We start from the raw sequence: 25,629 nt of genomic DNA on the forward strand, positions 1-25,629 counted from the left end.
ATTGAGATAAAGTAGATTGAATGTCTAAAATATTATTTTTCCTTTCTGTCTTACAGAAGGGAAAATTGGTATTTTCAAATCAAGGAGTTATGCACACCAATTAATAAAATGCTGTCTTTTTTATCAAGAGCAAGACAGATAAGATTATGGTAAATGCAGCTCTATGTCGAATTATTGACCTTGGCCAACATGGCCTGCTTTTGCAAAACCAGTGTTGCAGCATCTAAAGAACCATCCCAACAAAACACAGAAACTGACCAGAAGTTCTTTTTTGACCTCTCTCAGATTCAATGTAAAATGTATTTTCTTTAATTGCCTAATTTTGGGGACATTCGGAATACTGTCTTGTTGATAATCACATCTCACTTGAGATTAATAATTTAAAGAAGAAACATTGATGTTTTAAGGTAAATGTTGCTCAAAACACAATGCATTTCACATTGTTTCATAACAAAAAAAAAATGTATTGAAGCCTCTCCCTCAGTCATTACTACATTACATAATTTTTTTTTTTTTAAGAGAGACTTCATATTCAGTAAGCCAGGTATAGACAGTGCTTTTCTAAAGAGAAACATAATGGAACCACTCAAAGTTAAGTGTCTGAAATAAACTACTCAGATGATGGCATTTGTTCACCATATTCTTGCTACTTCAACTGACAGAGAATTTAATTAAAATATAGTGTTCTTATAGAAAATAAGATAATTGAAGTGTCATGTAAGTTGTTTTAGTGAATAATTTGGTCATATCTCATTCAATCTAAAGAACAATAAAAGATGATCTTTACTTATATTTGAAATCTTTATTCAATTATATATCCAAACAAAATCCAGATATCTCAGGACAATATATTATTCCTATGTTAAATAGCTTGTTTGTTCCTTTTGTTTACTTACTAAATAAGGATAAATGCTACTGTCCCTTGTTTTGTTTTGTTTTGCAATGATCACTAAGTATATCAACTAACATCTGATTTACAACTCACCAATTCGCTAGCTTCTCTAACATTTCTTAGAGAGGATCTATTTTTTCTGTTTGACAGTATTGTCAGGGGACTTACCTAGGCCTCTGTATTTTATCTGCAGCAGGTAATATATTGTGTTCTACTCCTATTGTAAAAAAAAAATAGCACTGGCATAGTCAGTAAAATTCGTGAAATTTAAGTAAGTCAGTAAAATTGGTGAATTAAGGCTTCTTCTACAATTACATTATTTTTCTATAGTCTATCATTCAGTTGCTGGCTTTAATCAAACATACAAGGTAATCATAATATATATTTGAAGTTATTCTGAAAACAAAGATTATCCTTTACATGAATAATTTATACCAAATATTACACATACATAAGAATGCGTTTTGCCAATAGCTCAGTTACTTATCCCCTTCGCAATTTTTTAAACACTTCTACAAATCCAGTGTAAATAATTACTACATAAGAGTGGATTTCAGAATATGTGACAGAGCTAAAAAATACACACAGATTCTTCTGCTTTTAATTGATGCTTTAATATTATTGAAAAATGCAATAAAAATTCACTTCCATGAGCTGATATCAGTGACCATTTAATTTTGTGTCAATGAAAGTTCATATTAAATTTGTCTTAAGGTGTTAGGTGCATTAATTTGTTAAATCTAAGAATTCAGAAGCATTTAAAATTATCACACATGTGCAACCTCACAGGAAAATATGTTAATTTTTTTTACTACCTTAGTAAGACTTCAACTTAATTTAATTTCTCAGCAAAGAATCTTGGTGGAAAATACATGGTTTTTGTTCATGCTAAAAACCCCTCTATGCTTTATTAAAAAGTGGCCCTTTTCCACAAAGAAGGCCTTATATTCCAGAATATTTAATGTTGCTGCAAATATATATATCACAAATATATGTCTGTATACATACACATATATACATATACATATACATATATGCATATGTATATATATATGTATACATACATATGTATACATATATAGTTTTTAATATATAAACATATATACATATATATGCAAAGGTTGCTATTAAAAATAAAAATAAAATTAAAAATAAAAATAAAGATAAAAATAAAAATAAAAATAAAAATAAAAATAAAAATAAAAATAAAAATAAAAATAAATTGATCTTTTACAGTCCAGCTTTTTTAGCATTGGTAGAGTAACTCTGGCGCAACACTGGGAATAAAACAGGATATGGTTTACACTAGAGAAGAAACAATATAACACTGGATGTAGGAATCAGAGTCTAAGTCTGGTATAATAGAGCAAATCAGCAGATTAAACAGTTACCCGAATCCAAAATACATTTTAAACTACCTTAAAACCCAAGAAAATGAAACGATTTTGTTCCTTATGTTCTTGAATCCAACCCCTAGCTTTGTTATTTTTTGGTAGCCTGTCTAATGATGAAAAACAGGCATAAAAGTAGCCCAGACTTGATAGCAAGCATGAACTTTTCTTTGCAGTCTTCAAGTAAAACAGAAGTTGCTTAGCCAAGGAATTTCTGCCATTCTGTTTCTCACTTAAATTACATCTTTAATCTCTTCCTTAGTATTTTTTAAAACCCATTTTATCTTTAAAGGTCCTGGCATGCTACAATATGTTACTTCAAGGTGACATCAAATTCTTTCAGCTTGGCACTTTAAAACATAAATTCATTGCACCTTTCCCATTCCTCTATTTTTGGGGGATTATTCCTGTAACTGCTTAACAACTGAATTTTTTGATTTGTCCTATTTTAGCTGAAAAAAATCTCTCTGTCTCTGCGGGATGTTGACTGTACCAGTGTCATTGCACTTTTGTGTGGATGTTCTGTCTCCTTTTTTTTCCTTCACAAAAGCTTCCATCTGAAACTGGCAGAGATAGGAAGCTGCACTTATGAACCATGGGGCAGTGGGTTGCTACTTGATGCATCTCTTCCTTGCTGTCTTATGGCTAACCTTATTTTTTCCCTATCATGGAATGGATGATGGAGAGTTACAGTTCTAGCATTTAAATGGAAAGAAATCATTATGAGAGACAACTACTGAAAGGCACACTGTAACTTTGGTACTAAAATTTGGAACCAGCTAGAAACATTGAGCTTGGTGAAGGCAGCCTCAAGCTCACACAAATTCAAACCCTAGAATAATGGAATCAACTTTAAGAAAAAAGCCTACACTTTTTTGGAATACTGTTTCAATATTTTAGATATCACAAGTTTTCCATTCCATTTCAAAAAGCAATAGATCATCAAACTTCTCCCTTTCTCAGTTTTAACAGCAATCTTAGGAATGTCAAAGTAGAACAAATTCCCATCTGCCTAGATTGTGTGAAAGACAGAGGTGGCAATCTGCTGGTATATGTATATGAGGTGAGATTCAACTGAAATACAAAGTATGAGTTGAATCTCTATGTGAAAAAAAAAACAAACATCAGTTTCAGCATTGTTATCAGCTAGGTTACTAATGGCTCCAAGCAAAAGATAATTTGGAAATAAAATTCTCCGTAGAAACTGATTATGGTCAAGACCTAAGACATGGCAAGAAAGATTTTCAACTCAATATTTTACATGAAGATAAATTTAAAAATTCCTGATTGAGTGAATTAAAGCAAAAGGCCTTAAGCTGTAAATGTCTTCATTGTTTTACTAGTAGTTTTACATCTAAAACTAAAGGAAGATTTTTCTAAAAGACTTCTAAAAGAGAAACAATAAATCATATTAATTTGGATCCAAGGATGACAAATATAATTCCTAGATGAACATAATGAAACAGACAGGAGTTTTTGGTACAAAAAGGTACAAATCACTTTTTACTTTCAGATGCTTCATTCTTCATGTTTGCGTGCAAATATACATAGAGTAAATGATTACTTAATAAGGTTAGCTCTGATTATTCTTTACATGATTCTGCCATACATTACTTCTATGTCAGAAATCTACAGTTTCAGAAATCTATAGTGTTCTATAGAACCCTGTATCCACCAAAAAGGAAAAAAAAAAAAATCTGCTATCCTTCTTTACTGCTGTATAATCACATTATGGTGCCATTATTGCTGCTGCTAAATTTTCCGTAAAAATATTTCTGCTGGTTTTTCAGCATTTGTGCCATTTGTGTTGGATAACCTGAAGATGAAATAAAGAGCTTGTGATGCTGTCCTGGTTCTGCAAAAAAATTGACAATGCCAGAAAGAACCTTTTTGTGAGAAAGCTACCCACAAATATTTTTAATAATTCTTAAAACAGATAAACCTTTCAATGGGGAATCAGCATACAGACCATGTGGTCTTAGATTTTTACTTTTAATTCAGAACTTTGAGGTTAATCAGTAGATTTAGTGTAGTGTTGAATAAGAGTTTCAGATACCTGGCCTCTGCAGGTAGATGAAAAGTTGTGGTTTTAATCTCATAAAAAATTCTCTATTCTTATATCCTCTATTGTCTTCAATGGAAAACAAAGTTAGTAGCAGAAAACAAGGAAATAAATACTAAAATATCTTAATTTTGCAAGTGGCTAAACTAAATCTCATGGCCCAGAAAAGGAAATATTTCTCAAGCAGAGACTTCTGAAATCCTTGTCTGTATACAACCTCCAACTTCCATCTTTGCTCTTCAAACAGCCATTCACCTTACGATGGATAGTGACTGAAGAGTTCAAAGGACAATTCAGGTTTAAATAGACCTCAGATCAGATCCATATCTCAGGGCTTTAACAAGTCTGATCTTGAGTGTGTTAAGGACTAGAGATTGCACAAACTTGTGACACAACATCTCAGATCCACTGTTCCATGGCGGCTACAGCCTAGGCTGCCATTAATTGCCACAACCCAGCACTTCTTTCCAGTGAACAGCAGATCCATCTGCGTCGCCCTTGGTTGTGCCAACCAGTGTCTGTATCATGAAGTTTTCCCCGTAACTCTTCAGAAATCTCCTTAACTTATCACATCTCATTATATTGCCCCCCTAGCTGCTGTCAGGGAATCTTGAGTCTTCAGTGAGCACTAGTGTCTGTGATCCCAAGACATCCCAGTGCTATTTAACTTTTCACATTTTTATCCTGATGCACAAATGTTCGCCACACCATTGTCCATTCCACAGAAGCACTCGAGGCTTCTGAGCTAATCTTTCTACTAGAATGCAATTCCTTCCTCTTCTCTCCGCCTGCTTTAGTGGTGGACTGACTAGGCAGTGTTAGGTTGACAGTTGCACTCGATGATCTTAGAGATCTTTGCCAACCTAAACAATTCTATGATTCCATCACTCTCCAGACCTTCTCTGGGCCCAGGATGGTGCTCTGCTGTGGTCCTTCACCACTTGTATGAGGAATGATCAGCTCCTGCCCCCTCCCTGTGCATGCTTCTGAACAAACAAAGGCATTTGCTGGGTACTGCTGGGCTTGCAGGCAGTGCAGGTGTCTCCCAACACTCACTGAATGGGGATTATCACTGACTCTTCAGGAGTCAGCTGAAGACAGTGGGGTAAAGTGTCCTTTGACCACAATATCTGTTGGACACTACCAGAAACAGGATTTTTTGCTAATAGAAGCAAAAGCATCTAGAAGCTCTGTAGCAGTTGTACCAGCGCACACCAGCACCACCAGCACACACCCTGAGGCTCCCAGAAGTTCCCAGAAGATCTGGAAGCAGAATTCCCAAACTTCTGCGCAAACCACTGTGGCTGTTAGCAACATCAGTTTACATCGCTTATTTACCGAATAAGCTTACAACAAGGCATAACTAAAGGATGATCAAAAATATCATCTTTTCATCAAAACAGACAGTGCTACAAAGAATAAATTCTTTGGTGGAAACATCGCTTTTTTCCAGTTTTTCAAGATCTAAAGGAAATATTTCTTTTATCTTTTAACTCCACTGATTTTGACTTCACTTTCAGGTCAAACATTTAGTTGAATAAAATACTTTATGTTAATGATTTTATTCAATAGGATTATTAGATATTTTCTCATCAATAAGATGTGCGGCAACCCTGTAAAAAATTAACTTACTAAAGCTGACCTTTTGACACATCTTAATTGAATCTTTTATTACTGTTTCCATTTTGTGAATATTTTATCTGTTGGGCTTGATTTTGAACAAAAGAACATCTTCAAACACTGAACTTTCCTAAGGAAGTCTTCAAGATGTGAACTTTCCTAGTGACTCTACTACAGAGCATTGATCATCTTCCCAAAAGTACATAACTTGGAGGAAAAGAAGGAAAACACAGTATTGTCAGAGCCAAGAAATCCTCCAGAAAAACAGGTAACAAAACAACCTTTGCATATGTACAGAAGTCAATAACTGCATTACAAAATTTAGTGATCTTTTCAGCAGGGAAATACCATTTTTTAATTAAAATATAGTTCATCATATTAATGAAAAGGTACTATTTTGGTTAATAATTTTGGAAAGGATGTTAAGAACTCAGGATGTTTTCATGCTTCAAGAATGTGTCCAGAGTATGGACAAACAAGAGAGTAAACAAGGGCAAACCTGGAACTGGTGAAAAACAATATTTTGAAACAAACTAGATTTGTGTAACACTGTCATTTTAGAAAGGTATATTGAACTTCCCAGCAATGATATTTTCAATGACAGCATACTCTGAGACTTATCTCAAAAATGTCTGCCTTACCTTCTTTTCTATATCCCCAATCAGTTTAGCAACTGCAAACAAAAAAATCTAAACTATAGCAGGAAGTTTGTTCCCCTCAGATAACCTGTGCAGAAATAACATTTCTATACCCTAAAAATATTCCCAAGTGACAAAATATGTGTTCACATCAGGAAATTTACATCATAAAGACTATATCATTTAAGCACTGTTATCCTCTCCAAAGGCTTCTAATTCCACCTTCCTAAAATTTTGCTGAAATTACCTTTTCTCCCCTAATGCATTTTGCCTGTCCTGTTCAGATATTTCAAGCCTCAGTATGATTTTGCAAAAAGTGATTCTCACACTACTGGCAGATTTTTGCACAATGAGTTAGAAACAAATATGTAAAAATGCTGGCTGTATTTTTCTAAAACATTTTGGTTTTGGTTGGGTTTTTTTCCTCTCTACATCCACTGCCACTACTCTACATACACCCTTTAACACCGAACTCTCATATCCATATTTTTCTTCCCAGTGTTCCTTTTATCCTTTACCAGAAGTGGTAGATGTCAGGTGATATAATAAAGCACTCTTCAAAAATTATTCCCTTTTTTCCTGATTCCACTTATAAATTGATGTCGTGTTCATTTCATATTTGCGTACTTAGCTCTTAAGCAATTCTTTCCTTTACAAGACTCAGACATGGATTTAACCCTGGACTTCAGGAGAGGTAATTTTGGCCTTCTGGAAAACAGCCCTTTGGAGAAGGACCTGGGGATTCTGATGGACAAGAAGCTGTCCTTGCCCTAGCAGTGTGTCCTTGTGGCCAAGAAGCTCAGTGGTATCCTGGGGACTTTAGGAATAACATTGCCAGCAGGTCAAGGGAGGTGATCCTGCCCTTTGTCTCAGCCCTGGTGAGGACAAATCTGGACTGCTGTGTCCAGTTCTGGGCTCCTGGAGAGACATGGAGCTCCTGGAGAGGGTCCAGTGAAGGGCTCTGAAGATGATTAGAGATCTGGAGCATCTCTCTATGAGGGAGTGGTTTAACCTGGAGTAGAGAGAACAGTGAGAGGAGATTTTACCAATGTATACAAATACCTTAAGGGCAGGGGGTGCAAGAGGATGGGGCCAGGCTCTGCTCAGTGATGCCCAGCAACAGGAAAGGGGACAACAGACACAAAATGAAAGAATGAAAGACAGCAAGTTCCATATAACTATGAGGAAAACTTATTTACTTTGCGTGTGACAAAGTACTGGAAGAGGCTGTCCAGGCAGGTTTTTGAGTACCCTTCTCTGGAGGTATTTGAAAACCTGCCTGGACATGATCCTGTGCAACCTGCTGAACCTCCTTCATCAGAGGGGTTGAACTACATAATCTCCAAAGGACTGCTCCAACCTCAACCATTCTGTGAAACAGCTCAGGTCTTTAGCTTGTATATTAATGACTCATATGTATTCTGGAGCGGCCATCTTCTGAGGAGACACTGCAGGAGCTGGGCCAATTTAGTCTGGAGAAGAGAAGACTAAGAGGTGATGTCCTCGAAATGTATAAATAACTCAAAGGCATTTGTCAAGAAGATGGTGCCTGACCCTTTTCAGAGGTGCTCAGAGGCAGGATGAGGAACAATGGCTGTAAACTAAAACACAAGAAGTTCCACCTCAATGTGAGGAAAAACTTCCTTACATTGAGGGTGGCAGAGCACTGGAACAGGCTGCCCAAGATGGTCAAGGAGTCTCCTTCTCTGGAGACATTCACAACCCGCCTGGATGTGCTCCTATATAACCTGCCCTGTCTTGGCTGGAGGGCTGAACTACATGGTCTCTAGAGGTCCCTTCCAACCCTATGAATTCTGTAATTCCACAATATTGACAGGTTTTAGCAAGTTTACAACATTGTTAGCAATAGGACTGAACCATTAATGCCAAGTTTTTCACTAGATTACTTTGTACACAACTAAATAGATAATTTTGATTTTTGGAATGGCAAAGCAGTATTATTTTTTTCTGATTATTAGTGGAGATGTCTACTACATATGGAAGGGTCAAGCCCTATTCATGCAAAATGGCTGCAGGAATTGCACCTCTAATGGTATCTAAAATATAATTTATTTAATATTATAAATCATAATTCAAGTCTATCAAACTCAGTTGCACTATACATGCAAACAAGGGTTTAGACAGGCTTTTTAATAAACTAAATCTTCTATTCCCATAATTAAATAAAAATTTGACAAGTGATTTAACATCAAATCTCTTTTTACACAAGAATTGTAACTTTTTTTCTTTTCCACCAAATACGGTGTGGATTTCTAAGCCTGCAGAGATGATTATTCAATCCAATTCTCACCCCAGTATCCTTATAATTTTTAAATTTCTCTGACTAAAGCACCAGGTAGTCTCAATCTATAATTTTTCTTATGCTTTCATAAACATACGGAAAGTTCTGTGATTTTCACATATATTTTGCTCAAGCTCTGAGCTAAGATTGAGTCAATTAGAGTGATTTTCCTAGTTAGACATAAATATGTAACAACTCTAATCTCTGTTTAATGACATAAATAGCTTATATTTAGTTCTGAAAATACTTGAGAAGGTTATGCTATACATAAATGCTCTATTTCAAGCCTTCTTTTCCATATACCTGCATCTGAGATACATCTTCACTACTGCTGACAAGTTTCACAGACCCCTTTTGTGACAGTGGTCACAATGGTTGCAGGGTGAGAGAGAGGCGAGAATGCTGACCTCATATTCAGAGGGCTTGATTTATTATGTTATGATACATATATATTACGTGATGACTATACTAAAAGAATAGAAGGAAAGTTCTCAGAAGCTGGCTTGGCTAAGAATAGAAAAACAAAGTTCTGTGTCTCAGCTGAGAGCGAGACCCAGCTCTGCTGTGAGTGGTCAGTAAATCCAAACATCCACAGGAGACCAATCACGGATCCACCTGTTACATTCCACAGCAGCAGATAACCATTGGTTACACTTTGTTGCTGAGGCCACAGTTTCTCAGAAGGGAGAAAAATACTAAAGAAAGGATTTTTCACAAAAGATGTCTGCAACACCCTTTGTATCAGAAACTGTTATGTACCTACAGGAAAAGGAAGATCCAGGTCCAAGAAAATTTGCAATTTGAACATAAAGCAAGAGACTACATGAGGATATGAAATGACAGCAACATATATCAAAACAGTAGAAAAATAATGGCCAGCAAGACAAGCTTTGGCCACTTCTAATGGTATAAGTTACTTCACAGGTTTTAGTAGACATCTTAGAAATTTTCTTATGAGATACACTAGCCCTGTGGCAGATTAGGGATGAGGAACATTCTTAAAAGCAGTAAGAGGAGCCTTTATCATAAAAATATTCTAACTAGCTAAGCTATCTTAGCTTCTTACATCAATTTTTCAGCAAAGTTCAATTTGTCAAAAGCTTTGCTGCAAGTATGCAGCTGGCAGACCTAAGCTTGGTGTAGCAGATGCCAGTTAGCATGGAAACAAAAAATATGTATACATTTGTGCTGGGGAGGGTCACTGAAAATTGCTTCTCCTGATCAGCAGTGTAATACTGTTTGCCTTTCCAAAGGACACAGGTCTATTACAGCTGCTGCTAGAGATGAATTTGTAATCACTGTAGTTTGGAATTTTCAACGCTCACTTCTGTTCCAGTTCATATTTACCCAAGACCCGAAGACAGCAACTAATATGAGCAGCTACTGGTGGTCTTCCTTCAGCAAAGTAGTTGTAGATTTAACTTTCAATGTTATCCATGCTTAGGTCCTGAATTTTGTCCAACTAATTTTACATACACATCAGTCATACTGATAAGGTGATTATGTCTTATCAAGCTTCCTTTTTTCCCCCCAGAAGTTTAATGCAACCATTAAAATAAGAGGATAATCCTATGTTTAGAATAAGTCTTTAGTTACATCTAAATTATTATTTAATTTCATTTTTTTCATTTTTTTAATATTGCACAGGTAATTTGGAGCAAAGTTTAATAAAGTTCACTTTATAAATCCATTTTCATACTCCCCTTTTATACAAATTTCTTCTTTGTGTGAACTTAGAGTGGGGAAAATGGGGTAGAAGTCCATTTCTACTTTTAATTTATGCTGTTATTCTCAAAGGTTTCTGAACTACAAGAGTAGAAGATAAATTTGTGCTGAAATTTTTGAATTTATAAATGAAATTCTGAAAAAAAAATATCCACTGTGAAGCTGTGAAAAGCATTCTACAGTATAACTTTTTGACCAGAAATGAAATGAAAATGCTGCCAAACCACCTAAAGAGTGTATTTAAGAAGTCTGTGCTCTGTTACAAGATCTACCAAGACAATTTCCATGAAGTTGGAGATTTGCCTAGGCAACACCCTGCAAAAAGACACAAAACCCCAAAACCCCAGGAAGGGCATAGAGGGTCTCTCAAGGTACGCATACTTCCAAAAGCCTGGAAAAAAACAAACAACAAAAAAAAAAAGCAGAAACCCCTTCCCTGTAAATTGCAAAGGAGAAACCACAGTGCCAACCATGTTACATATTGGAAGAGAACAAAACTCTACAAACCTATACTGCAGAAGGGAAGGATTCAACATTCATGTTCCCTTAGATAGTGGAGAAAGAAGTATTCACTGCAAAACCCATGCTTGTTTTAGGAAGTCCACCATGTTCAGTGGACACTACATTTCCTACACTTCAGGAAAAGTAGAGTGAAAATGCTTAAATTTTCCATGGAATTCAGACATTGAAAAACTGCCTCATGTGCACAGCCCACCTAGTTCAGGTCCCTAAATTCCTGCACCTGGTTGAGGAGGAATAAATACAGACACCTTGCTGCCTTCAAAAATGACCCTGATATCCAAGGGAAGGATGATGGAGTTAGGTGAAGTTGCAGAAATTTTATATCTCAGGTCTATCTACATCTCTTTGGATTTGTTTGTTTGTTTGAAAGATTTCTGAGGCTTTAACTTCAGCCAGACTGTTGTACTGCACCTCCGTATTCAAAAATACTAGGGAGCAAACATGAGTTTTAGGAGCAAGAAGATTTCTTCTGAAATTTCATGTTACATGCCTTTATGTTTTGTTTTCCATGTTTTTGGTTTTGAAATAAGGGAGGTGGTGTAATGTCCAGCAAGTTGCAGTTTCAAGGATTCTGCTTTTACACCTTTATGATTTGCCTTGAATAAGGTATACTCAGGGATGCTAAATATGATCTTCAACCTGCTGTACATCTCAAGATGCATAATGAGGATCACAATTTCTCATCCATGGCAAACAGCCTTTATCAATAGAAAATTCTCAGACATCACAAAAATTGCATTTATTATTTGCCTGCATTTCTGTTTGAGTCAGAGGAAACGAAGACAGTATCCCTCTCCCTCCCTTTCCATCTGCCCCTTAAAAAACATTTGTTTTCATCACAGGGCAGAATTGTCATATGGAGAGCTCATAAAAGGAAAGAGATTAATCTAAAGCACACTGAATTATTAGTAACCTGGACTGATTGAAAACTGTTTTCTAGATTAGTTGTAGCTTCCTTTTAACTAAAAAGGCAGCTTAAATTAAAAAAAAAAAAGTTTGTGTCAAATAATCTGGTAAAATAAAGGTGAAGACAACTCTGCGTTTCCTTAACCCTCCTAATCTTATGTCTATTTCTGGCTTTTCTCTTTATCACGATAAGGGCTTTAAATTATATACTTCTAACACCACCTTAATTTTCTGGTTTTTTTCTTTTTAATTTCCTAAAGCCAAAACCGGTTTTGAACCTATCTGGTTTATCTCATTATAACTGTCTGATTGGAATTATCTTCCCTATGGCTTTGCTAAACCCATATATTACTTTGCCTCTGGGAATCTTCAGTCTAGTATCTTCTCTTTTTTTTCCCCTCTTTTTTCTTTTTTCTCTTTTTTCTTTTTTTATTTTTTTTTAACTACCTTATGAAACAGATTTAGGAATGATATTTTCTTATCACCTGAGTACCAAAGTTGGCTTTATCATATGTCTCACTGAGTTTGCACACAAATGGCATCTTCACAGGCAACAAGGAATATAAATAAACTTCTTAAGCACTCAAATCTCTTGCATACTAAAGCAAACAGAACATTGTGTGTTTGTTTGTTTTCTAAGTGAATGAAACATCCATAAAATTGACAGCAAATACATGGAGCAGATTTATGCAATTATGGCTTGAATGTCAGACAATAATATAATCTATATTATTTAAATTGGATTAGCACTAATGCCAGTACATTTATCACCCTTTTCCCTTGCGACTTTGTTCAGAAGTTTCAGAAGTCAAGGGAAAGAAATTTGTTGATGTCAATGAACTTTGAATTAGGTTCAGACTGTTACTTGTTTTGTCTGTTTTGGTAACTAAGAAAGCACTTCTTTCTTTTTCAAAGCAATAAGCTATTTCCTTCACAGACTCCATTTCTGCGTACTGTCAGCATAAAGACTAAGCAGCTGACAGCATTTCTCAAACCATGATATTATGCTAATTTCTGACACAACTGAAAGCAGACTGCATGAACAGAAGTATTTGCGTTGTAGATCATCTGCTTGTTTGCAAAGATACATTTTTTTCCTCAAGTGACCAGTGTGCTGAGTGAGGGTTCTCTTGCCAAAGCTTTGTAAGTGGCCAAGATCATTGTAAATAAGTGGCAAGTATGAGTAAAGTGCTTGTGACAGAGGTATCTGGCCTTTTACGAATACTAAGTATCCACCTTTTAAAATTCATGGTAGATTTAAAAGTATCTGTGGTTCAGTCACCAAAAAAAGCCCAAACAATCAAACCAAAAACAGTAAAACAATAATAAAGCAATAAAATCCGAGTTTTAGACTGGCAAGTTACTATATATTTCTCCAAAAGACAGAATGAATGTCACTAATATTAATTGCCATTCACTACTCACCTTTTTAAGAAATGCTGAGCAAAGATCCATCATCTGCATATAAAAGGCATATATATGTATTTCCAGAAATGGAAACAACCTGGATAAAATCTTGGAGACATAACTCATATTTTATAGAGCATATCATTTTATTTGGTTGTTTACGAGATGCAGAATGGCATGACAAATGAGGTGTGACACAGCAAGTCAACTTCAAAATAAAACAAAACTCTTCTATTTCTGGATCTGTTGTTTTGGATTATGTCTCAACAAAACAAATCCATAGGAATGGAATGATAAAATATTCAATGCATTTGAAATGTCAAGGGTTGTGGTAGTTCAGATAAAGTCCGGTGGAAGTAAGTTTGGCTTTCCAGCTATGGAATGGATTTTAGTTTATTCCTAACACCTAATTACCTTCGAAAAGTTGAAAACAATTACAACCATTTATGGAAACATATTTCCAGTCACTTGCATTCATCATGTTGGCAGTACTGAAGACTAGGAACTATTCTTGAACATATTCATTTTGTGGAATCAGGTTGTATACCAAGAACATAGGATATGAGAGATGAGAGATATTCAGTTCTTAACTACATAAGCGATATTAGAGATTAGAGCAAAAAATATCAGAAACAACCAACTAGCTTTGGATGTTTTAAGTAATGTGATAAATACAGCCTTAGATAATTAAATTCTTATAAGAACTGTGAAAAGGTGAATACTCCTCCCAACAATTTTTTACATAAGTATCTCTGATAATGGCATAAGATTCAAGTAATTCAATTGAAATTATGAGTACATTACTACAAAATCAGTTTAGAACTACAATCATGCTGTAAAAAATCTTAGAGGCAGGGTATACTGCATTTGATCTGTGAAGAGTAATCAGGGGTAAGGAATTTTTTTCTCTGCTTTCTTGTTTGCTTGTGTTCATAAAAGCAAATATAGAGCATAACAAACAAATATCAAAGTACAGCACTATTCTTCTAATATAAAAACACTAAATTTGAAAACTGCTACTTAATTATTAAAATCAGTCGAATCTCTTAGAAGTTTTTTCTCTGTCACACTCCTGTGAAAGTCGGCTGTGAGTCCTGGCTGCAGACTATCATACCTCTCTCTCACCAGTACAACCAGCAACCTGTTAAAAGGATATATTATGTCAGAGGCATTCTGTTGAGGAGGAAGCCTTGATTTAAGACTGACCATACTGAGAAACTTGAAAAAAGATGCCCAAGGTGCACATGGCTTTATGGATTTCTGGGTTTTGTTTTGAGATTAAGGCAAAACAACAAAGAATTGTCAGGGGAAAGTCAGATACATATCAAATCTTTGCTATCCCTTCCATACAAATTCATATTGCTGTCAACATCAGCAATCTTATCTATCAATCCACTTACAAAACAGAAGAAGAATTTATAGAGACCATAGAAATTCCTCTTCCACAAGAGTGGACAATGACAGGAAAAGAGGCAATGAGCGCAAGTTGACTCAGGGAAAAATCTCTTTGCATATAAGAAAAAAATATCTTCACCATGAGAACAATTAAACAATGAGATGAATAGCCCAGAGATGTGATGCAATCTTCCCTGTTGGAAATATCAAAGAGCTGGCTTGACAGAGCCCCGAATAACCTGAACTAAGGTCCTGCTTTCAAAGGAAGATTACACTACACGATCTCCAGATGTTCCTTCCAGCTTAAAACTCTCTATGATGATACAAAAGACAGCCTTTACTATCATCCAGGTTTTCTAGGTTGTTTCTGGTGGTGTTTTTGTTTTTATATTTCAATGGATGCTAAACTACCATAGCTACAAGAAACTTCAAGAGTAATCTAGATTAGGAGCCTGTTTTAAGGCAGCATCAGTGGTACCAAATATCACGCTGACAGACACAAGCACTGTTGCTTAATCTTAAAGCCTTATTTGACCAATACCTTTCAATTATTACCATAAGGAAGCTGTCATATTTCTTGCACCTAAATTCAAGCTTTTTCAGTGCAGTTTAAACCTATTATCTTTTTTTTTTTTTTTCAAAAAGCTCTTGATGCAATTATTCTTTTATTTTTCTTAATGTGTTTTGAATGTATTTTATAATGTCCTCCCTCTGACTTCTTCAAAGGAAGCAACATCTTCATTTTGCCTTTCCTGATGGGTGCTGGCCCTGGATGTTTAAAATAGCAAAGTGCACAGTTCTCTCTCTGGACTCAGCTGTCATAAAGGACTTGGTGCACAGTGCTGTCCTCCTCCCGCCTTTTCACTGAAATCATTGGGTATTAAGCACATAAGTACTGCTGTAGAAATCTGCCCTAAATATAGTAATTGTTCAATGTAATGACTGGATTTCTTTGTTAACTCACCTTTTTGTCTGTGAGATACTTGTAAAGGGATATTTTCCTGTAGCAAAATTTCCTTCTTTGTTTTATCTGGGTATAGTTTAGGCAGTGTCAAATCTGGTTTATGAAGGCTCTAAAATCTGAAATAAATAATATTTTAATGATAGGGGAACAAAGGGAAACTCAAATTAAAGATTACTTAATTTTTCTTTCAAAGCTGTGACCTTTCAAATAATCTGCACACAATTTTTTTATTTTTTTTTCCATTCTTTTCATTGCCTTTGATTGTGAATAAGTGGAAAAAACCCACTCCAACAGATCACAGTCATTCATATATGTAAACATTATCTAATGTAGTGTTAGCAAGCTCAGGATAGAAATATTGCAATAAAGTACTAAGGGTTGCAAATGAGTTAATGTGCTGTAGAACTGAGCCTGAATACAAATGTAAATCCTTGTAGGCTATTCATAGGTTTAAGCTCAATAAATATTAAAATTCTTTCTAGGTGTTTTAGCCTATATCTAATTGTAGCCTTGTCTAATTTTTACTGTGCCATGCATAAAGGTGCAGAAAGTATGACCTAGATTGAATAGTTCAAAGAGAAAAAAACACACAAGGGACACACTGATGTTAGCATCCTAATTAGAAAATGAAACAGTTAAGCAGAGATGAAATATTTTTGTTCCATAATAGAGAAATTGTTTTAAGCATACCTGGCAATGTCATCAATCACTATCTCTTCCATGAAGAAAAAAAAATTATTGGCTTATAGTGTTCAAAAATGTCAAAGTTTCACCTTACTCTGGAGCAACATTGGGACATATCTAATAATTTTATTACAGATCAGAAATAGAGGCAGAACAAACTAGATATTTAAATAAGATTAAAGACCCTAGTTAAATTGACAAGAGACAAGTAAAACAATAAAGAATGACACTGAATATTCCTATATGCCAATGCAAAACATAAAAATAAACCAACACAATAATTAATTGGTGTTTTAATCTAACAAAAACTGACTTGTACTGTATAAAAATATCTTTGATTATGAAGGATTACTTCAGAAATGTAGCTACCAGAAATAAACCCACATTTATTAAAGTGAGAGAGCCACTAGATATGATTTGCTGTATGTTTATCAAATTGTTTGGCATCCTTTAGAACAATTACAGCTTTTCTACAGAAATAAAATATCCAATGGGTTTCTACTTTGCCTCAGCACATAGCATGCCCTATGGAGAAATAAATGTTTGAGGTCCATTCCTGCAAACTGATCATATTTAGTGAAAGCTGATACATATTTGAATGAAACTTGAAATATTAATGTATAACAGAAAATATTTTCCTCCTAAAGCCCCATTAATAATAGATGGGAGAATGATTTCCTACTGCAAATTGTGACACAGCAAAACAAACAAGTAGGTATGTGGTTAATATTGAAGCCTACGGTCCACACACAACAGAAGATTAAGCAGAGTTGCAGATCAAATCAGGGTAAACATTCACAGCTGACTGGTTTGCATTTCTTCTGAGATTGTTGCAACAGGTCAAATATCCTAAAACAATTACAGGAAAAAGGGGGCGGGGGGGAGCAGATGGAAAGAAGGGATGATATTAAATTAAAAACCCCACCCCACCTCCTTAGATTCTTTCTAAGGAGACTACATTGTATCTAAATTATTTTTGTAGAATTACAAGACCACTCTTGTATGAGACTGGTCTTGTAGTTCTACAAAAACAATAAAGAATAATAAATAATATAATAATAATTATTTCTAATAAATAAAATACTAAAATAATGTGTGTTTAATGCCTTTCAGAGGGGAAGCAGAAAATAGGGGACACAGAAAGGTCTCTGAAGAGATTGTTTTCCAAGCCATCCAAGCCACTAAGTATAATAATCAGAATGAAGGAATCTTGACATATTTCTGAAATCATTGAAATACATACCTATATTCAGGCACACATATTGTCCTTCATGGGGTAATAACTTAAGAGGTGGAAAAGTCAAAATGTCAAAGAAGAAAATGCAAAGCAGGAGAATATCCAGAAAAAGAAACTTAAGTTTTTCTAGAAAACAAGGAGTCATTGTAACTCTGTAATAAATGCCAGCAATAATTTTTAAGGTGTATAATTAGAATCAAAGAGTTTGCAGGTATTCCCCAAGTATCGTAGCAAAAGATGTGGACCAGAAGCAAGCTCCAAACGTCCTCTGATCAGCAAGTGAGTCACACTATTATAGAAAAAGAAAAAAAAGGAAAAAACTTAAAAATGTTCAGATGGCTCAGAGGGGGAAAAGTGGTTAGGGATAAGGAAGGAGAATAAGCCAAGAACAAGTGACTTAAATGATTTATTGGTCCAGCAGCTGCATCCCAGTGGAAATTTCTACTAGACCTCCAAATACCACACAGATAAAAGAGCCTTTAATACCCATTAAGATGGTTCCACAATCTCAATACACGGATCAAATCAGAGACCAAGTCTCCCTAATAGTAAACTTTCTTTATGACTCACTTTTTCTGCTCTATATACATGCACCAAGGAAACACAGCTAATTTCTGTATCTTGGAATCCTGTAATTGTCCAGGAACTGGTGCTCAGAGGTGTGTTGGCAAGTTTCACGGAAAATGATCCCTTCTCACATGTCAAGAAATGCATAGAGGTTGAAGATAGACAGAGAGAATGAAAGAGTTTCAACTCCTGACAAAGACAATAAGAACACTCCCAAAACAACAATGTCTTTTAAGAAGTTTACAGTTTACTTCCAAATATAGGGACTTGGAAGGAGGGATAACTATGCCGGCTTTCAAGAAGAAAACAAACAAACAATAATTTTGTATCTTCTCCTAATCTTCTGCTTTATGAATCACCCTTTCCGAAAAAGATTAGAAAATAATTAAACACTATTAAAAATCACTAATTATAAAACCACTGGAAAAAGAAGGCAAAAATATTTTAATTTTATTTTGTCTTTCTATCAAAAAATCATTTAAGTTAAGGGGGTTTGGCTCTGTTTTTAATTTTATATTTTACTTTTGAGTTGATTTAGTATTTTACTTTTGAATCTTTCATAGTTTTGAAATGTCATAATATAAAACTTATCATTGTTGTATACATACATTAGCCATATACTATGTAAATTAATTATAATTCATATTAATATTGCATGTATATTACTCTAATATTACTCATTCATCTCTTTTATTCTGAGTAAGTCATGGTTTCATGGTTACACTTGCTCAATTTGTATTATTTAGTTGAAAAAATAAATCATAGCTATTAAGAATATGTCCTACAGTCCAGGTTTATTACCTGTTCCAGTTAAATTATCACTTGATAGCTGAATAGACTATTTAAAAATACCATGCAATTAGAGAAATTAGGGCACAAAAGAAAAAATATTGCCTTTATTCACAGATGAGACTTCACCTGAGATTGCTACAAGTTATCTAGAAATAACTAAATGTATCTTTTATTCCTTCTGTCCCTCTTCTTCCTTTATCCTGTTCCAAACACACTAATATCAATAAAAGTCATTCTATTATTTCAATGGGAGTAGATCTATAAATACCAGAATGTTACTTTACTTCATGGTACCTAATAAGCTTACAGCTACATGGAAATTCCTGGATGCTTCCTGAAAAACTGGTGAGCTTTCACGTACAAACAAGTTATTTTAATGATCAGTTAAACAGTATTTCAGAGTTACAGTAGACAACTGAAATTCAAGAACAAGGTAACTACATTTCTGACCAAAAAAGCCCAGGTGCATAACAACAAAGCATGGTTCCAGCCCAGAAGTTTCAGAGAAGGAAAGGAAAGCAATAATATTACAAGCTATATATCCATAAAGCCCCCAGAAAAAAATTGCTTTCATGGACAAGGTTAGGAACTGCATCTTTTCTTGAAAATTTTACACCTTTTTTCACTTACCAATAGTAAAGCTGTTCTTAGCTTTAATCAAAATGTGAAGTACTTGTTTTATGAACCCCAAATCTCCTTTCTGAAGTATATTCTAAAGTCTTATATTTACTGCATACTACATTTAATTTTTCTCTTCTTTGCTCTCATTGATATTATACCTGTGTACTAAACTGCACTTAATTCCTAATAAATAGGCCACAACCTATAACCAAATAAATCTGTAACTTTCAACCCAACAGAATCATGTGACCTAGATCACACTGTCAGAATATCCACTAAATCTTGCCCAAAAGGCTCTAAACAATGCCAGCAGTGTCTTTTCCTTTCCCTGAGAATCCTAATGTCAAGTAATGATGCTGAGAACCTGTGACAAACCTCATCCTTATCAGCTTTTAAGAACAAATAAATTGCAAATGCATATTCCTGAGGACCTGCTAAGTAGTAATCCCTGGACACATCCTAGCAGCTGGACAAGGGATTGGCAGTCATTTTTGGTGACTGGCGATCATTTCAGGTGTCAAACGCAGTGTTGCAGTGTAAGAATATCAGATCAGTAGGTTCCAAGCAATTTAAAGGTTTTTTCCTCACTTCCATCTATTGGCATCCTTTTCATTTTCCTTTTCTACTAGTCCAAAGTCATCCTACTCACATTTTTTGTCCCTATTTCAGTGCTATCATCCTGAGCATATGATTTGAATATGAAAATACAATCTTAAAATACCAATAGGGACCTCAATTTTCAGTGGAATTTAATACAGAAAGTTCAATTCCTTTAACTTCATCAGTACAACTAATTTCTACTTACTTCTTTTTAAAGTTTCAAGTTTCAATTTTTTTCCTAAAAGAACGCTGGTAAAGCAATATTCTGACAAGGCTTCATCACACACATAGAACAATAATGAGCATAGAAAATATTATAATATTGGAATAATAAAACCTTTATCCCTCCAACGTTCTTTTGCTATCACTGATTTATTTTGATTGCTGTATTTGTAAAGACAAAATGCATATAATGTTTGACCCTGGACATCTAAAAAGCCATTTACTCATGAGCAGCAATGTAAATCACCCTATAATTTAGAAATCTTTAAAGATCAGGAGGAAAAAACCCAAAAAACATTTATTAAATGAGATGGTTGAATCACTAGGGAGCTGGGAGCTTAATGGTTTCCAGCCTTCATTTAACATGGATGAAGCTCGACACAATGTTGAAACTTTAGCAATCCCAACTAACATAATGAGAAACAAGACTGTCTCATGTTATATTCATGTTATTCTGTTTAATGAAAAAAACTCACACATTAGGAAGCAATCTGCAAGACAGGTACTACTCTCATTTTAGGCTTATTGAGGAGGCTGCAGGTAAGGAAACAATTACTGGCACAATAGGGCTTCATTTTTTCCCAATTTATTTTTCCAGAACTTCACCTGTGAATGCAGCACATACTGAAAAGAGCAATAAGTAAAAATACAACCTGAAATTATTCATAAAGTACAAATGAACTAAAAAAATAAGACAAAATATCTGGATGTTCTTCTAAACTAAAATATCTGAGCAATAGTTTCCATCAGCAATCTGCTGTTTCAAATAATATTAAATATTTTTTAGTAAATCTATTTGGCGAATACTTAAAGAATTTGTCTCAGGAGTACAATGTACCTAATGTATTCTAAAGCTTTTACCAGTACAATGAAACATATTTAATCAAAGGTATGTCAAATATGTTAGACACGCCTGAAATCAGAGCAGGAAAAAGGAGTATTTTTTCTGAAGTTGTTTGTCTTCCTTCCCCAAGCCTCTCTGTTCACAGAGCAGCACTCATGTGGTGTATGCTGTGCTTTAATAAAAATGAACTATGGCCTTATTAACAAAAGGAAGAGAACAAATTTTGCTTTAATAAAGAAGGTCATGCATAAGATTCTTCAACAACTGTTTTAGTAATGACACTCTTTATAGTCCTTGCAAAACTAAGCCATTTTGTGGATTTATTATTCTGAAGGGCCTGTTGCTCATGAAAATTAAAAACAATTTCCACTGGTAATAAAAATCTCCTATAAAAATACATTAGATGTCACTCATATTTCAAGGTAAGAGCCAACATCCAAGTTCCATCACCATCTCACATACACTTTTTTGCTCCTCCTTCTGTGGCTTCAGATACCATGCAGTTCAAGACAAGAACCTGAAAAACAGACATACCTTTTTAATATTATCCATTATGAAAACCTGTATGAGCCTTTATTGCTAAAGAAAAACACCAGCAAAATCCCAGACATCTCAATTAATTTAAGAGCATTTGCATCACCTGCATTCAGTTGCCTGAACACTAGCCCTCAAGTTTCTTTTCAGGCATCCTAAAGTAAATTAAAATATCCACATATATTTTTTTTTCCTTTTTTTTTAAAGAAGGAAACAAGGTTATGTGAAATTTAGTTTCCTGAATTCAAATGTCTAGCATCACTTCAGGATAACACACCTGGTCTTCAGTTCTTCCAGAATGGTGCAAGCTGATTGTTATATCTGACAGCTAATTCAGATTGCTCAGGAAGCCAATATCTTTACTTCATAATTTTATCCTTTTTTTACATATCCATGAAAAACATATTTTTGAATATTTTTTGAAAGAGATAAAAAGGAGTTTTGAATTATTTAGAATATTAGCTAGCCAAACACTAAAACTCAGCTGAAATGTATGTCATAAAAAAGAGAGTATTAAATGGGCATAGATTTCATTACTTTATTCCTTGCAGTTGTGAATAGAGGTTAGATCAGTAATTAAGAAAGAGAAAATAAAACCTTAGGCTGTGCATTTCCAGTCAACTAAAACTGAGACATTTTCTTCCTTCTGTTCTGTAACTCTCTGAGACAATGGCTTTCTGCAGAGGTCATAATGTTGGTTCTTCCAAGATGTGCACCTGGAAACAGAATAACAGTATTTTCCGTTAGTATTTAATTTCTTTTTTTTCTTATCTGGGCTTGGGTTTTGTTTTTTATTTTTTTTTTTTTGGTTTTGTATTTGGTTTTTGGTTCTTTTGGGGGGTCTCATTAACTTAAATATCAGTACCTTTACAATACCTGTGTACTTTACTAATGTCTAGCTGTAGCACCTACAAACCCTTCATGTACCACACTTCATTTCTACCTGTATATGTTTTCACAACTTTCCCACTGTTTTCATGGAATTAGAACAGTTGCTGTGAAAATCCTGAATAAGGAAGCCTAAGAAGCATGAAAAACGTCTCCCTTATGGCATTAAATGCAGTGCAATAAAAGATTACAGCATGTAAAACCAAAGTAAAGACGGGAGAGAAGCTGATGACTTGGACTTGAAAAATGTATGCTTATCACTGACAGAGATTACACCACCTTTATTGTTACTGCAGCTTCATTAACTTCATTGTGGTTACATCAGAGACTCAGCTATTGTGACACAAAGAACCCACATTTGTTGCTTTTGAAATATTTGGGGCTTTTTAAAGTTGTCATTATTTTTTAGCCTACTGTGATTGTCATTTTTGAAGGATGAAGCCTTATGGGAATCTACAAGTGATCCATGTACACAACACTGCTTTAGCATGAATCATCCCTATACGGACAACTCACAATGCTGTCAAGATTTTAGAGGTTGCTTTCTCACCTTTAGTAGTATGTTTAAGTAAATAAGTAAGTGAAGCAACTCATCTTTTTATAACTTCATAAAACACTCCCTGCGTCTTTCTAACTTCCTGCAATTTGTAAAAGAAAATACTGATATCGAGATTATCAAAATTCATTGCCACATTCCAGGTGCATCTGAATAGGAGCAAAGTAGATGAACCACAAGAGCAAAGCTATTTCAATCTTCTGTTTAGGCTGACAGTGAAAAGGAAGTTTGAAGACAGTGGAAACACAGGATTCTTCAAAAGCTATCCTATAGGAAGTAAAAATACACAAACCTATAACTTCAGAAACATAATTTGATAATTTAATGGAAAGGTATATGATATATAATTGCAAGACCAATTTCCTATAGTGTGGAACACCTTATATAAGCCACAAGTATTATTTATTTAATACCACTGCAACAAAAAACAACTGTAATCAATTATTGCATAAGAAGTACATAATAAGTACAATAAAACCAGAATTCTCTACACCTTTCTTCTTTTTCCTCTTCAAGGAATGCATGCTGATTACATAGCCACATTGTTTTCTAAAAGTATTGCAGTGAAAATTGTAGGATATGCATGACATATACGATGCATATGCATCCACATGTGCAGTGGATCTTTTGAAAGTTGTAATTTTGTTCTCTGCAGTTCTGTTTGCAGAGAAAAATCTCCATAAATAAATATTTCCTAGAATAAAATTACATTGCAAAAATATTTAGCTCATTTGAATTCAGAATCACATCCTAGCACTTCAGGCCTGCAGATGTTTAGTTTTGAAAAGAAGCCATTTACCCATATAGCGTAATCAGTTTACATGTGTTGTTATAGTTCAGTCATTGTTTGAGTTGATGTCTGACATAAACGACTTTCCCTCCCTCTGCAACATCTTTTTTTTTTTTTTTTTACTATTTATATGATAATACCATCATGACAAGATCATTCACTCCTCATGCAAACCTTTCCTTTCATGGTGCTTGAGAAGCATTTGCATCACTTGCATTTTCCTCTTTTTATGTGAAGATTGAATATCCAGCTGTTACCTAATTAAGTCTGCCACAGGCAAAAATCTGGCTTTATGTACCTGCAGAGAGAATTTCATGGTGTTTTAATGACTAGCTATAGATTGAGCGAAGTGACTCAAGAGGCAATGCAAGCAAAAGCTTAGCTCAAATGAGTGCCAGAGCTGTCAATTTCCAATTAAGAGACTTGTTTGTCTCTCATGACAGTGAACCATCACAAATTACTTGCTTTAGCTCTGCTGGTTAATCTTTTGCCACCTGACAGATGGAAGTAAATCAGTTGACTTATGTTAATCACTTCCAGGAAGTGAGAATATTTAAATCTTGGCACAATTTTGCATCTGTGAGGACAGCATTAGGAGATATCACAACAGCAACCCATTATTTATAGATAAGGTGTCATTTCAAGTGTATATCTGTGGGGGGCTGGTGGTAGAATCACTGGCAGAGAATATGGGGAAAATGAAAGACATCATTTAACTTCTTCTCAAAAGCTCTCCCACTTGAGGGGAAAGCTTCTGATTGTTCCTTTCTTGCATATTTATGTTTTTACAAAGCTGAACAAAATTTTCATCAAGATCAAGTTGTTATCACATATATATGTAGAAGATATGAGTACAGGTCTCCTGAAGTTTTACCTAGCAACAGTATCTGTGGGTAATAATTAAATAAACCTTTACTAACAATAATAAAATAAGTATGGCATTACCAAAAAAAACCCTGGGATTAGTTCACTGGCGAAAAAGGGAGAATAATTTTCTCTATTATAAAAAAGGCTAAATAATATTTTATATATATATATAATATATATCATATAAATGAGATAAATATATAATATTCTCATCTATTAAGGCCTTTGACTTGTAGCTCTAAAAAGCCAAGCTGATGACATGAGCCTTGAACTAATGCCTGATAACACCTGACAATATGAGAGCAAAGTGCATTTCAAAGCAATTTTAATATGATTCCCAGTTTGCTTCTGGCAATTTTCCTATTTTAATAAAACTGTATAATAATTTGGAGAACAGCTTGGATTTCCATGGTACCTCATCATTCTCCTAGTGACTGCCCTTTCCACAGAATTAATACTACCAAAATTGCAGAGTTGGATATGGGCTTTCAAACACTTTTAGTTAGTTCAAGATCATATATGACATCATGTAATTTAGGATAAAAGGTAATAAGAACATTATTTAAATTCATTCACATTCAAAATTCAAACTTCCACAGTTCA

Source organism: Zonotrichia leucophrys, chromosome 2 (assembly GCF_028769735.1).
Source record: "Zonotrichia leucophrys gambelii isolate GWCS_2022_RI chromosome 2, RI_Zleu_2.0, whole genome shotgun sequence".
Taxonomy (NCBI): Eukaryota; Metazoa; Chordata; class Aves; order Passeriformes; family Passerellidae; genus Zonotrichia; species Zonotrichia leucophrys.